The sequence below is a fragment of the Tupaia chinensis genome, unplaced genomic scaffold, assembly GCF_000334495.1.
Source record: "Tupaia chinensis unplaced genomic scaffold, TupChi_1.0 Scaffold144500_1, whole genome shotgun sequence".
Taxonomy (NCBI): Eukaryota; Metazoa; Chordata; class Mammalia; order Scandentia; family Tupaiidae; genus Tupaia; species Tupaia belangeri.
In genome coordinates this window covers 84,988-100,111 of record NW_006204359.1, presented here as the reverse complement: position 1 = coordinate 100,111, position 15,124 = coordinate 84,988, and the positions used below count along the sequence as shown (strand labels likewise).

The 15,124-nt window shown below is 36.3% G+C and overlaps 1 pseudogene; it reads right to left on the bottom strand.

Annotated features, from left to right (window-relative positions):
* Nucleotides 1–260: 260 nt before the first annotated feature.
* LOC102489087 (ferritin light chain pseudogene) overlaps nt 261–15,124 on the bottom strand; it is a 35,700-nt pseudogene continuing 20,836 nt past the window's right edge.

Sequence of the window (15,124 nt, the reverse complement as noted above, 5' to 3'; positions counted from 1 at the left end):
CTTACAGAACTAGTGGGTAGATCTTTTGTATGACATGAAGAGTTGTGAAAAGTGAAGGCTTTATGAGGTTACACTCCATCAGGATGCAGAAATTGCCCACAGAGAGTACAGTCTACATTTCATAGCCTGGGAGCACTGGACCCAAACATATGTCAGTAAAAAATGTATCAAAATTCTTACTCAGTACAAATGAAAATAACTAAGTCTATTCCTAGGTGCACCTGACAGGTGTCAGGGCTGATCTGGGCATTCTTGCCTTGTCATCCGTGCTGTAGCTTCTGTTTCTGCACAGCAGCTGCGGCAGCTGTCCCCAGGGCAGTCACAATGGCTGTCCCTCGTGCTGTGACTGCTTCTTTTGGCAGTGGCAATGGTCTTGGGGAATGATATCTCTTACTCAACTAGCGAAACAGCAGTTTGAAACAATAAGCTGTAGAATGTAAAAATGCTGATTCAAGGTAGATTACCCTTGAATTTCCATAGTGAACACTCACTGGACTTCATGGCTGCTTTTGTTATTTTTTAGATCAATGCTAATAATCCTCTTTTCCAAAAGGCTCTGCACTTTGTGAACAGAATTTGCAATTATAAGTAGGTTAGACTTGGGATGAAAGAAACATATATCAGAGATAAATGGACTCATATAGAAACTCCACATTTTTTCATCTTTCTATTAGTCTTACATTGGGCTAGTCTCACATTGGGCTAGTCTCATGGATTAGTATTTATCTTAGAAATTAATTTGTCATTTACAAAACAAGTTTTCCTTATGACCCCATTGCCTCATTTCTTGATTCAGCAAGGTCCCTAGAAAGTACCATACATTAGTATTAGTTCACTATTATATCTTTGTACTTTAATAAATTGTATGGGATTCATTATGATTTTCAAATTGTCTTATTTGGAATCTGGACAAATATTTGTTTATATCAAAATATTCCAATGATAAGGAGCTGTGCTGTGTTTCTATAGTTTTCATTTAAATTAGTTACTTTAAAAAATTCTATATTGGTCTTCACCCTCCTTGAGTAAGAGGACAGCTTACCTTCCCAAGATTTCCCTATGTCTCTGACAACCCATGTAATGAATCTGAAGTCTATCCCGGTGGTAGAGTAAAAAATCTTTGCTGCAAATTTTTTTCATCTGCAAATTATTCTTAAATTTTAGGCAGAATTTTAGACAAAGCTCCTACATTGTAAAATTAGAGAGATTTACTTTTCTAAAAAGCCTTGCAAGAGATACTGTAGAATTGCTATACGCTAGATAGTGAAACCAAGATTCTATTCGCTATGAAGAATCACTGAGCTTTTTGCTGACATGCAGACACATACAGATACACACACATACAAGTGAATGTGAAGGGACTTCCGAGAGTCTATGTGAAAATGAAATATGAATTTATTTTGGTGGCAATATTTTTTGAAATCCATGCATAATTTTTTCATACTATATACTTTTCATATTTTTGAAGACCCATTGTGTATATAAACACAAAACATGCAAACACATATACACAAACATACACTACACTATCTTGTCCCTTACTTTGCTGAATCAGAATCTTTGATTGAGAGCCTAGGCATTTACTCAAGGAGTTTTATGCACTCTTCAATTGCTCTATTCTAATAGTGACTTTTTTTTTTAATTTTAGAACATTAAAGCCAGGAAATTGACGCTGGTTGTCTTAGGCCATTATTATATTGCCAAACAGAAATGCCTGAGGCTGGGAGATTTACAAAGAATAGAGGTTTAATTGACTTAAGATGGTGGTAGCTGGAAATCTCAAAGGTACGAGGCCAGCACAGTCAACATACATTACAGAGTAGCCTACAAAAGCAGAGAGGAAGAAGAGCATGTGGAAATAGAAAAAAAAAAAAAAAAGAATTCTTCACCCTGTCTGTCCATTCCATGCCCTCAACTGATTGGATGGTGTCTTCCTCTTAGGCCTCACCTATTAAAAGTCTTACCACCTCCCAAAGACATTGCACTGTGGACCAAGCTTCCAGAACATGAAGCGTTGGGAGGATAAACCATTATCTAAACCTTAGCATTGAGCACTACTGTTAACTAGACTGGAGATCATATTCAGTTTTCATCATTTTAAAATCTGCATTATTATTTTATTGTTTTTTTTAAGTGTTTGCCATAGGGTGAGTGCACTTTCCAGAGAGAAACAGAGACAGTGAGAGGGAAAGTGAGAAATCACCCTTGCAAGGGGCAACAGCCACAACTCAATCCCCTCTCTTCCATTCCTCTCCTGAGATTTTAAGCATGCACACACATACTCCCAGTGTGGTGTTCAAGCCTCCAAGTCGGGGACTTAAACTGCAGATGACTATGTAGGAGTCTGATGCTGTAAGTACTACACCATGTACTGGTCCCCAAACATGAATGATTTTGTGTTTTCACATGCCCTCATATAATTCTATGCAGGTTGGAATTTAGTATTTTTGATAAGCCCTCTGGGTAAGTTATAATCAGATAAGAGATACTGGAAAATTGTTACATGCTAGACAGTGAAACCAAGATACGATGCACTAGATTGATAAACAAGGATTCGGTGCAGTTGTTCACAAACAAAATGCAGAAGAATCATCTGGTGGCCTTTTAAAAGTACAACTCCCAGGTACTGATTTAAGATGTCTGTAATTGAGTCCCAAGGCTGCCATGTTTAACAACGCTCTGTCTGATGCCGATACTGTTGCTCTGCAAATCAACTGTGAGACACCCTGACTGTCATGTTCAGAAGGTGGAACTGGGCTTCTGAGGACATACCATGATGGAAAAAAAAGCACACTCTAACAGCAAGCTAGTTATTTAATGGCACAGGTGTTCTAGGCCCAGTTTTGTGTGTGCTAGAGGGCACATGTGCTCGTCAGAGAGATAAACAGAGAGAGGGGGAGAGGATAAAGCACTCAGCCTAGGGAATGGTTATGCCACAATCCCTTCTCTGTCTCTCCTTCCTTTCAGGATTTGGGTCATGCATGCACACAGGCCAAATATGTCTGGCAGGCGGGACTCAAACCGTGTAGTTGGCTCTGATGTGGGATCTGATTGCCTTAGCCACCAGGACATGCAGCCCTCCTGAGGCCCGACTTTTTATAATTATGTATATCGAGTGGTACACTTTCATTCATCACACTAGCACACAGCATCATCATCTGTAAAGTACAGTGAGAGGATTGTATCACCTTTAATGTCCCTTGAGGCTTCAAAATCTGACTTTCTGTTTCTATTCTCTAATTCTCTATATTTGACAAAATTCTGTCTACTTTCTTCCAGCATATGATAGAAAAACTAAGGCAGTTAATGAAAGTGGTTTTGATTGATGTGAGAAGATTAATTTAATTTCATTAATCTAAGGACATTTCTGTTTTATTAATATAGCTGATATTTTGTAATCCCTAAGAATGGAGGTTATTCTGTAAATAGAAAAAATAACACACAAATTAAACATTTTATACTACACGATGGTAGGACCTTAGAAAGTGGAAAGTAGAATTAAAGTACGAGTTGATTTTCATGCGCAAAAATTGGAAATTTCTGCACAGCTTTTTTTTTTCCATGAACTTTTTGAGGATCCCATGTATTCCACAGATGTTAATGAAACTATATTGTCTTAACAATTATTTCCAATCAAATTTAGCACCTATGATTTTCTAGTTTTATGATATAAATTTAATTTTGATAAACAGTCTTTCCCTCTTTAGATCAATGTAAATTTTTTAAAAAGTTATCCATCTTCCCATTTGCTTTGTTATGCTCCTGACCTAATTGTTGTGAACTACATTTTCTACATTCTCAAATGAAATCTCTTTCGTTCAAGCTAGTCAAGCAATTTAAGATGAGCTTGTTGAAAGCAGTTTTCTACAGAGATAGAATTAGACCGACAGCTGGAACCACTTCTACCACCCAGAAATATAATAGTTTATTTATTATTGCTTGTCTTTATTGTGTCTATTCACAGCTGAAGTCATTTGGCACAGTTTAAGATATTCTGAAATGAAGACCAATCTCCGTCTCTGTAACTTTCAGCAGAAACAATAATGAAAAAACACAATATTCACATAAAGCCACAAACTGCACAAGTCCCTTGGTATTTCTCTCTGTCTTGGTAGATGCAGAGATGGAAGCTGCTAATTGGAACCTCAGGGGTGAGGTTTGTATTCTCTCCATGTTTGATGACTTTGGCCCTTCTAAGGGTTCCTGATCTCAACTTTCATTTCTTAAGAACATTTTGTCCTCGTTTCTATCCACCCTGCAGGGTAGAGCTGCTGCAGCAGGAGGGACTAAAGAACGTTTTTTCAGTTCCCAGTGTCTGGGTGTAGTCAGACATTTCTGTGCTTGAATACTTCCATTTAAATTTATTTTTCTTGTGAAATGTCCTCAGTAACAGACTGCATCTTTATCTTCCTAGAGCTGAATATTTTATTTGCTTCTTGTAGTATGGTAGTTTTAAATACTGTAAATGAAGGGTATGAAGAGACCAAGCAGGATAGGGTTAAGATATCATATTAGAAGCCAAAATAAAACTCAGTTCCACCTTTGCCATACATCAGCCACATCCCTCCAGGAAAGCACCCAATCTTAGCTCAGTTTTCTTTCTTTTCTTTCCTTTCCTTTTCTTTCTTTTTCTTTCCTTTTCTCTTCTTTTCTTTGTTCTTCTCTTTTCTTTTTTTCTTTTCTTTCCTTCCTTCCCTTTTTTCTTTTTCCTTTCCTTTCTTCTTTCTTTTTTTTCTTTCTCTTTTCTTTCTTCCTCCCTCTATTTCTTTCTTCTTTCTTCCCTTATCTTTCCTCCTTCCCTCTTTCCTTTCCTCCCTCTCTTTCTCCCTTCTCTTTCTCCCTCCGTCCCTTTCTCCCTTCCTACTTGCTTTCCTTCCTTCTTTCCTTTCTCCCTTCATTTAGTTCATTTTCTCTCTCACTTCTTATCTTTCTCTCTTTTTTTCACTTACTTATCTCTCTCTTTTTCTGTCCTTTCTTTGGAGAAATTGAGAGGGAAAGACACGTATCTTCAAGGTCTCACACTATGATTCCTCTGCTAAGTCTTTTGGCTAGCCAAGGTCATGGGCATACACTCACAAGTCAACCTGGAAACTGAATCTGTCTTCTATGTAGCCTCCAATGCTGCAGAGTGTTGTGTAACTGATGGGTTATCTTAGTCTCAGCTTTCTTTCTGGGTTTTTAAAAAAATATTTATTTAATTTTATTTATTATTATTATTAATATTAAATTAAGCAGAGAGAGAAAGGGAAAGTGAGAAAACAAGCCACCAAGTCTGGGACTCGAACCACGTTCAGCCATGTGGAAGTCCAGCATCTTAACCACTATGCCACCTACTGACTCCAGTCTGTTTTCTTATTTGCAGCTTTGAGAATGATCTATTAGTTTTGATGATTTCACTGGGTTATATAAATAGGTTGTATGTATAAAAGTAATTCACAAATTTTAAAACTATTTCTTTATCTCTGATATGATAAACAAGAATAAGAATCCAAGATTGAAGATAAAGAATTATTATAACATTATGTCATATATATATATATACACACATATACACATATGTATATATACATATATCATATAGATATATATTATATACACATGTAATACGTGTGTGTGTATATATATATATATATATATATATATATACACATGATAACTCTGTTTTGAAGATAATGTCTTTTTCAATATATCCTAAATGTAAAGTGTGACAAGTTTCAAAAATGCGTGTGTGGAGTTATATTTGGGAGGAAAGGTGACAATCGCTATCTATAAGGTATGGGAGCAGAATCTTTACTTTTATTTTATTCAACTTTTTATTTTAGAATAGTTTTAGATTTATAAAAAAAGTTATAAAGCTAAGACAAAGAATCCTTCATACCCTATTCTGGTTTCCACTGTTATTAACATCTTGCCTTAGTATGGAACTGCTGTCACAATAAAATAAACCAATATTGATACATTTTTATTAACTGAAGTTCATAGTTTTTGAGACTCTCTTAATTTTTACCTAGTGTCCTTTTCCTGTCCCCAGATCTCATCCTGGATACCACATTACATTTGGTTGTATGTCTAGTTGGCTCCTCCTGGAGGAGGAACTTTCCTTGTATTTGATGGCCTTGACATTCTGCAGAGTTCTGGTAAGGTGTTCTGTAAAATGTCTATTAATTGGGATCTGTCTGATATTTCTTCTTGTTTTCAGACCAGGGTTGTCAGTTTGAGGCAGAAGATCATGGAGGTGAAATGCCCTCCTCATCACGTCACACATCAGCCCAACTTATCACCATTGTTGACTTTGATCAATCTGGTCAAAGGAGAGTGCAGGTTTTCTATTGTAAAGGCACCCTTCCTCTCGTCCCTCTGTTTCCTCTTCTGTGCTATTTGGAATAAAGTCACTAGAACTGTCCACACTTAAGAAATGAGGAGTTAAGCTCCATCTCTATGACAGCAGAGTGTTCTTCTACAAGAGATATTTGTCCATTTCTTTATTTATTTGAGTATTTGTATCAGTATGGACTCATGGGTAATGTTTTGAGTTATAAACCAATACTACTATGTTGCACTTTTTTTTCCCCAGCTTTGACCATTGGGAGTTCTTTCACTTGAATGCTGTATCTCTTTCACATATCCCATGGATGCATGTGTGTGTGTTTATAAATCACTTCTTTACTTTCTGTCACTAGAAGTCCTCCAGAGTCACAGTATATATTTTCTGCTATATTCTTCAGCTATTTCTTTAAGAAGCTCTGGTTTCTTTTATAGATGAATGGTAATAGAAATTAAGATCTGGGTGCTAGCTAGATGTGTGCTTTGTTACCAAAGGGCTATTGTGTTTAGGCTTTCTAAGATGAGAGAACAAGGAAATAAATGTGTAATAACCCATACATGTACCTACACCCATAAATGTGTAACCATTTCGCTATATTAAGCTAACCATGAGATCATACTGATGTCTCCAACCCTAATCCATCTCCATTCTAACCTCCTGTGTGTGTTCTCTGTAAACTTCCACTGAAAGAGTGAGATCTCTGGCTCCCACTAGCTACCATCCACTCACTTAATTGTTCAGTTTCGGTATACATGTATAGTGGTTTCACAATTAATAACTCACTCTCCCATGGGAGAGAAAATTAATCAACGAAAGTATGAGGTTTGCATAGTTTTTTTTCCTACGTATAGACCATACTCATTTGGAAATTTAGTTAGATCAGCACTTTTTTCCCCCCATGACTTTTAGGGAGGTTTTTTTTCACACATAAGTAATATAGTTAGATTATTTTTATCATGTTCTGCATTTCTTCTTGATTTCCTCAGCCTCCTAAATGATTTTTAAAAAATTTATAAACATCAAAATTTACTCTGTTCTACTAAATTCTATGAGGTTTGAGAATTCTCAATATTATTGTATCACAAGAATAAGAATAGTTTTTTTCTTTAAAGAAAATCTTCCGGTGCCAGCAGGTGATGTGGCGGTTAAGGCACTGGACTCCCACATGGCCAACTGTGGTTTGAGTATTTGATCTAGCCGATTGTTTTCTCACTGTCCTTTTCTTTCTCCCTCTGGCCAATTTTTTTTTTTTAAAGTTGTAACAAATAAAATTAAATAGAGAAATAATTCTAAAAAAAAAAAAAGAGAAAAATCTCCCATGGTCCCTTAGTACATGCTAAGATGCTGCCACTCAGCAGACTGAGGCCATATGGGAGGTCTGAGTTCAATTCCTGGCTTTCCCTAAATTGCTGGGTTTGGTCTCATCTTTGTAGTCCCAGAGACTCAGGAGGCTAAGCAAAAGGATTGCAAGATAGAAAGATTTCATCTAAAAAAATAAAAAGAAAAATACTGCACATACATGCATACACACATAAACAATCCCCTCTATTTTATGTATTACCACCACTCTGAACTCCTGGCAACCATTGATCTATTTATCATCTCTAGTTTTGAACTTTAGAATATGTTATAGAATTATAATTATAAAATATGTAGCCTTTTCATACTAGCCTCTTTCACCTAGTAATATGTATCTAAGATTTATCCATGTTTTTTCCCTTGCTTGATAGCTCATTATTTTTTAAAAATCTTTTTCCAAGTAAATAATTATTTTTATTTAATTTATTTTTTTTTAATTTGACCAGAGAGAGACAGGACAGAGAGAGAGAGAGAGAGAATGCAAATCACCAGTTCCAGGACTTAAACTGTGGTCAGACATGTGGGAGTTGAATCCCTTAACCACAATGCCACCTGTTGCCCCCATACTCTGTTTTTCAAGCCACTGGGCTTGGGATTTGAATCACATAGTCAATTATGTGGGATCCAGCCACCTTCACCATCATGCCACTGGCTGGCCCATGAAAGCCTATTTTTAGAACTGAAACATCTGAGGCTCAGAGAGGATATGAAACTTGCTACGTATGGGTGGAACAGCCAAGAAGTGAGTGAGCTAGGATTCGATTCTCAAGCTGAGAACCCTCTTTGATTCTTTTCCTGTCCCTGGCTGGTATTCTTATAAAAAGATTATAACCAAATATGCATCTTTGAGGACCTTATGTAACTGTTCCTGGATGTCTCTTGTCTTTGATGTTCCATAACATATTTATCAATTTTCTGGAAACATCCAGCACTCACTCATGCATTTGATGTTAGCCTAGTGGAGAAGATTTTTGGGAATCATAGCTTAACTGTGACTTAAGAGCTGTGAGGAAACCTTGAAAATTAGTCTTCACTTCTCTGTCAGTAATCCAGAGCACTGGTGATGGCTACCTCTTTAGGTGTTCCTGAGGACTAAATGAAGCAATCTCATAGATTTAGCCAAGTGTCCAACAGCACACTGTCCAATACAGCAGGCCCTGTCCATACATGCCTACTGAGCATTTGAAAGGGAGCTAGTCCTTGGAGCCTGCAGGTGGCCTAGTGGTGAAGGTGCTAGACTCTCACATGATTGACGGCGGTTCAAGTCCTGGACGAGGAAGCTTGAAACTCACACTGAGCACATGTGCATGAGTGCCCAAAATCTTGAGAGGAGAATTTGGAGATGGGATTGCAGCATTACTATCTCCCTTAGGTGTGATTTCTCACTTTATTTCTCTCTATCTGGTGAGTGCACATTCGCTATAGCAACAATCTCAAAAGAGAGAGAGAGAGAGAGAGAGAGAGAGAGAGAGAGAGAGAGAGAGAGCTGGTAGAAACAGAAATGAGCTGTGATTATAAAATGCACAATAGTTAAGAGTCTTAGTGGAAAAAATATAGAGTATGAGAATGTTGATCACATAGGAAAGTAATAATATCTTGGGTATATTAGGTTTACTTTTCTTCTTCTTCTTTTTTTTTTTTTTTTTCTATTTACTTTCCTTTATGGTTGCTACTAAATGGCCAGCCAGTGGCATGGCAGTAATACAACACTGAGATGCTGAACCCACATGGGAAGGTCCCAAGTTCACATTCCAAGGCCTCCTGTTATGCCAGGTATACACGCCTATGATCTGTGTTGGCTGTAGCTCAAGTAGAACATGGCAGGAAGACCCTGTCGGAGGGAGTCTCTCTCTCTCTCTCTTGCTCTCACTTGTTTTCTGTCTCTCTCCCATGAAATAAATACTTTTTCAACATAGCTACTAGGAAATTTAAAATTATATATGTGGCTTACATTTGTGTATATGTTGGTCTAACGCATAATAGATACTCAATGCACATTATTTTATATCATTAAGTTCTCGAACCAGTGGGTTATAACCATTATGGCTCAGCTGTTGGCTTGAATTCATTTATCTTAAGCAGTATCTTAGTTGCCTGAAGGTATTTATTTAACTTCAAACCTTGCATGATGTAATCCACCCCTCAGCACAAGCAGTTCTTACGTAAGGAAAAAGTAGACACATCAAGCAAAAATATTTTTCTCTTCTCTGTTTTCAGTCTTCTCCTTGAGCACATCAGACCATATTAATGATGTTGGAAGACATTTGATTTATGTTGATTGATATTATGAAAATACGCGTGTGACCTCTAAAACATGCCATCGGAATGGCTTCAATTTCATTTCTACAGAATAGAATAATTACTGGAGTCTGAACTCTTCTTTGCACTGTGCATCTGAGTCAGCAATTTATGATTTCTCTGCTCAAATTCATACACTTCATAATGAAATATGACAGGTATAACTGATAAATTTCAGAGCAGAATAAATTTTAGGCTTAAAGTTTCATTTTAGTAGAATTCTATCTATATCAATGTGCTAACGTAATAATAATTAGCTTTATAAGTTTAACAGATAACTAAAAAATAAGCACCAAAAGGAATGATTTATTACTGCTTGTGGTGCTCATTTTGCAAATATGAGGGGACTTTAAAAAGTTCATAGGACAATAAATTAAAGTATGAGTTTATTTTGGTGTAAAAATGTTTGGAAATATATGCTTACTTTTTTTCAATAATATATATTTTCCACAAATTTTCTGAATACTCCTTATATATGAAAAATCTCCTTTAATTATTCAAATTTTACTAGCTTTCTTGGCTCCTTCTCCTGATTTTTGTCTCTCTTCTTAATCCCCTAAATATCCTTGTAGTCAAACCCACTTAGGGGCTCTCTTCACTATATCTCATCTACACTTTTGAGACCAGGGTTGCTTTCTCATTCTGTTTTTCTAACCACTAGTATCAAGAGAGATGTTATCACTTGCTCCCAGAAACAGTGATTTCTACTTAATTGGTATCATTAAAATGAAATTTAGATCCAAAGTAAAATGCACTGCAGATAAATTTTTAAAAATTTTAAAAATATTTAATATATTGGCACAATACTTATATTATTGAGCTTGATGAAAATAAAATCCTTAGGGAAGAGTTTATTGACGGGGGGGATGTGAACAAATTCTAGTACATGTTTATTAAATTCTTCACTCACTCATTTTAAATATACTGTTACATACCCAATTTGAAATAATCAATAGTATTTCTTTTAATATTAAACAACCAGGATTAAAACTACAAACCTGTAAAAAGAAGACAAATACTATCTACGGGATAATAAGACTGCAGGATTGCTGAATTCCCCTGATGTTAACAGTTGTTAAAAGTTCAGAATAACATAAAGACATAAACCACCTAGTAATTTCAAGCTCCAAGGAACATCCAGAATTAGTATATACATATTTCTTAATTGAGAATTTAAAATAAGTACATAGAAAATAAATAAGTGCCATTTATTTTACAGAAAATGCTGTAGAACCATTATAAAACACAGGTAGCCAAGAAGTGAGAGAAAGCTAAGAAACAATGAAACTTCATGGTCACACAGATAGATGTGTTGTGATTCTGATACAGAATAATTTTAAAATGTAACATTCATTTGGTGGTTTGTATTTACCATTGGTCTTCTAAGAGTGAATGAATTATTCCATTAGCTTTACTCTTTAGACCAAATTCAATATTTAAAAAATGGTAATTAAATACTGGTGTCTTAGCAAGAAGGAAATTATCTTCCACTCCCCTTTTGAAATAAATCATTACTTACTGAAATAATTTTAAAAGCCAAATTTATTTGTCCATATCAAAGTACCTCAATAATTACTATGTGTTTATCTTCTAGCACTTGCTGTATTGCATTAGATTGGAAATGGATTCTTCCACATAATTGAGAAATAATGCTGCTAGATTTAGTCATGTTATAGGGTTTCTGATGATTGAGATTGAATAGTATACTGCCACTTGCTAGAGTTTTTCTGTTATTAAGTTATTCATACCCTACTGAAACTCATACCAACTATCAAACTAGAAGGAGGTAATGCCCAGCCTTTTAAACAGTCTTATACTGACACATGACCTGGTCCTCTTATTCTGCTGACTTAATCTTTTCTCTTCACTCACATCTTACCATCCCTTCACTAAGCATGTTGTTTCTTTCCTGGTTATGTTGATCATTGCCTTGATTCCACTCTCCTTAGTCCTAATAAAGCCTAATTATCATGGCTAGCGCTCCCAGAACATCTACCACATGCTCTGTCCATGAACATTGTCTAACATTTACGGAAATTGATAAATGCCTAAGAGAATTGCTTATAGAAATTAATCCCCATTTCACAAACAAAGAAACTGAGGATCTAAGAGATTACAAAATTTGCCCAAGATCCTCTTCACCACATGGAGACACTGTGCACAGTATGACTCCAGATATTGCTCTTCCCCCAACAACCCATGCCATCCAGGTCCTGAATCCTGACACCTGAAGAGTAAATTTCTTTTTTTTGTTTTACATTTAGTAACTGGGATTCTTTTAAAACTCATATTCTCCTAGATGTTACTGCTGAGGAATTTATCTTAAGGAATTATATGCTACTGATGAAAGAGTTCAACTGCACACACTTCTAACACTACTATACTTGTGAATGTTTGTTCGTTTGGTCAAACGAGGATGGGAAGGAGAGGGAAATGATAGAGGAGAGCTGCATTTTTAATAATCTTGATAAATCATTTATTTTCTGAGACCAGCAGATGGTGTAATGGCTATGTCGCTGGACTCCCATGTAGTTGACCGTGGTTTGAGTCCCAGACCCAGTGGCTTAAACTCACGCTGGGTGCATGTGCATGCATGCCCAAGATCACAAGACGAGAATGGTGGAGAAGGGATTGCGGCATGGCCATCTCTCCGGTGAATGGTTTCTCACTTTTTCTCTGTCTCTCTGTCTTTCTGGTGAGAGCACACGCCCTATAGCAAAAACCTCTCAAAAATTAGTTATTTCTTTAACTGATACATAGATTTTTGAGATTTTAGTTATTATTACCATTTTTCCCATTGATGTTGTGTCCTCACAACTGCCTGCAAAAACAGCTATACAGTACTAGTGAGGTAGTATTGGCCTAAAGCTGAATATCTGATGATAAAGTAAAGTTCTTCTCCATACGTCAGATTGATCTTTGTGTGGCCTCAGTAGGAGGTCTGCAAAGGACTAGCCCCATCACTACCCTTGTAAGATATGTTTCTTTTACAAAGGCTTATGTTTTTGTTTCCTGATTATAGCAATACTTTTCTTCTAGTTGCTTTTACTTTAATCTCAATTGATCAGGAGAGAGTTTTATCCTAGCATATAGCAGAGTTTTTCTACAGGGCTTTCTTCTTTTGTTTGCTTTTCTGCTGATTTTTAAAGAAAATATGATACACTATCCTACCTTGGGATATTTTCTTTTCTAATAGATGTAATTCCTATGACTTCTTTTCTGAAGTGTTTCTTTTTAATAAAAATAATTTTATACCACCAAAAGCCTTAGGTTTGTTTTTATAGCTGCATACCTTAATGATATATTTTAATAATAATTGATTATCAAAACATGACAATTTTATAAATGTAGACATGTCTGACACTGCTGACAAATATTCTCAAAGTCATGAAGGAGCAGTTATAATTTCTAATTAATCAACAAGTATTTTTCTTAAGGTCTATCACATAGAAATCACTGAGAAATACAAAAATACATGTAGTTTGGTCCATGATCTAAGGAGTATATATAGACAAAAAAGACCAACACAAAACAAAGGTGTCATGATCAAAGAAATAAATGATAGTTTAGTGTAATAACAAAGACATGTCTCTACATGCTTAACTGCACTGTGAACTGTACAGATAAGGGTTCTCAACCCCTGGGTCATGAACCAATGGCGGTTCATGGCCTGTTCAGGGCTGGGTCACTAACTGGTGCCAGTCTACTGGGCCGCTCAGTGGGGACAGGTTTTGGGGGGACTAGTTAGGCTTTGTCTGTTTTTGCAGCTGCACCTCCCACTTGTATTACTATCTGGGCTTTATCTCTTGTTAGATCAGTGAGGATACAAGATTCTCAAGGGATAGTGATCCCTATTGAGGGACTGCTTCATTGTGTATTGCAATGTGATAGTGGTGGTAATGAAGAGCTTAGTGGATGACGTAGTGCATTTGGGTTATCCCAGAACCACCCCCACCTCCATCTGTGGAGGGATTGTCTTCCACAAAGCTGGTCCTGGTGCAGCAAAGGTTGGGGACTACTGGTAAAGGTAAAAAGATCACTCCTGGAAACGGCAACATGTGAGATATACTTACTTGTTGAGTTTTTGAGTTACTCTAAAACAGGTACCACTGCTTCAAAGAATATCAAAACCATTATTGGATTGCCAAATTACATTGTATTTAAAAAACTTAGTAACAGAAATTCTTTAAGATGTGATCTTTCTGCAACATCAAAGTTCTACTTAATGAGAAGTCATACTTCAAAACTATCTCAGTGTTAACAGCACTTTCAACAATTTCAGTCCAAAGGAAGAACATATATATTTAGGCCAATATTGAAATGGCTGCCACATTTTAGATGACTGTACTTTGGTCAGGGTTGGTGGTAATGCTATTACCTTTATATTTCTTACTATGACAAAGCTGTAGAAAAGTACTTTTATCATGTACTTTTATCTTCTGTTCTGGTTCAATTTTCCTGATTAAATTCTGGGATATAATATTCAACTCCAGACTTGTCCCTACAGTTAAGTTGGCCACTTTCTTAGTTTTTGAACTCTTATTTCTGTGTGTCTATATTTAATTTTCCTGACATAGCACACCCTTGAGAACTTCTTGGAGATCTGATCTGGTGCTGGTAAATTCTTTCAGGTTTTGTTTATCTGAGAATGTTCTTGTCTTTTCTTCCCACCTGAAAGATAATCTTGCTGGGTACAGTATTCTTGGCTGAAATTGCTTCTCTCTTAACATTTTGAATATATTTTCCATTCTTTCCTCGCTCGCATTGTTTCCGATGGGAGATCTGCTATTAACCTGATGGGATGTCCTTTGTAGGTAACTTGATGTTTTTCTCTTGCCAATCTTAGTATCTTGTCTTTGTCTGTGGTTTTGGTCAACCTGGCTATAATGTGTCTTGGAGAAGATCTTCTTGGGTTGATTTTATTTGGGGTCCTTTGCATTTCTTGGGACTGGATCTTTGAATGTCTCTCTAGGTTTGGAAAGTTTTCTTGCAGGATTTCATGGAATAGATTATCAATGCCCTTAGGGGTCTCTCCACCTTCTGGAATGCCAATTATCCAGATGTTTGGGCATTTAATAGTGTCTAGTACTTCTCATATATTATCCTCAAATTTTGGCGCCATTTTCTCAGACTTCGTGGTGG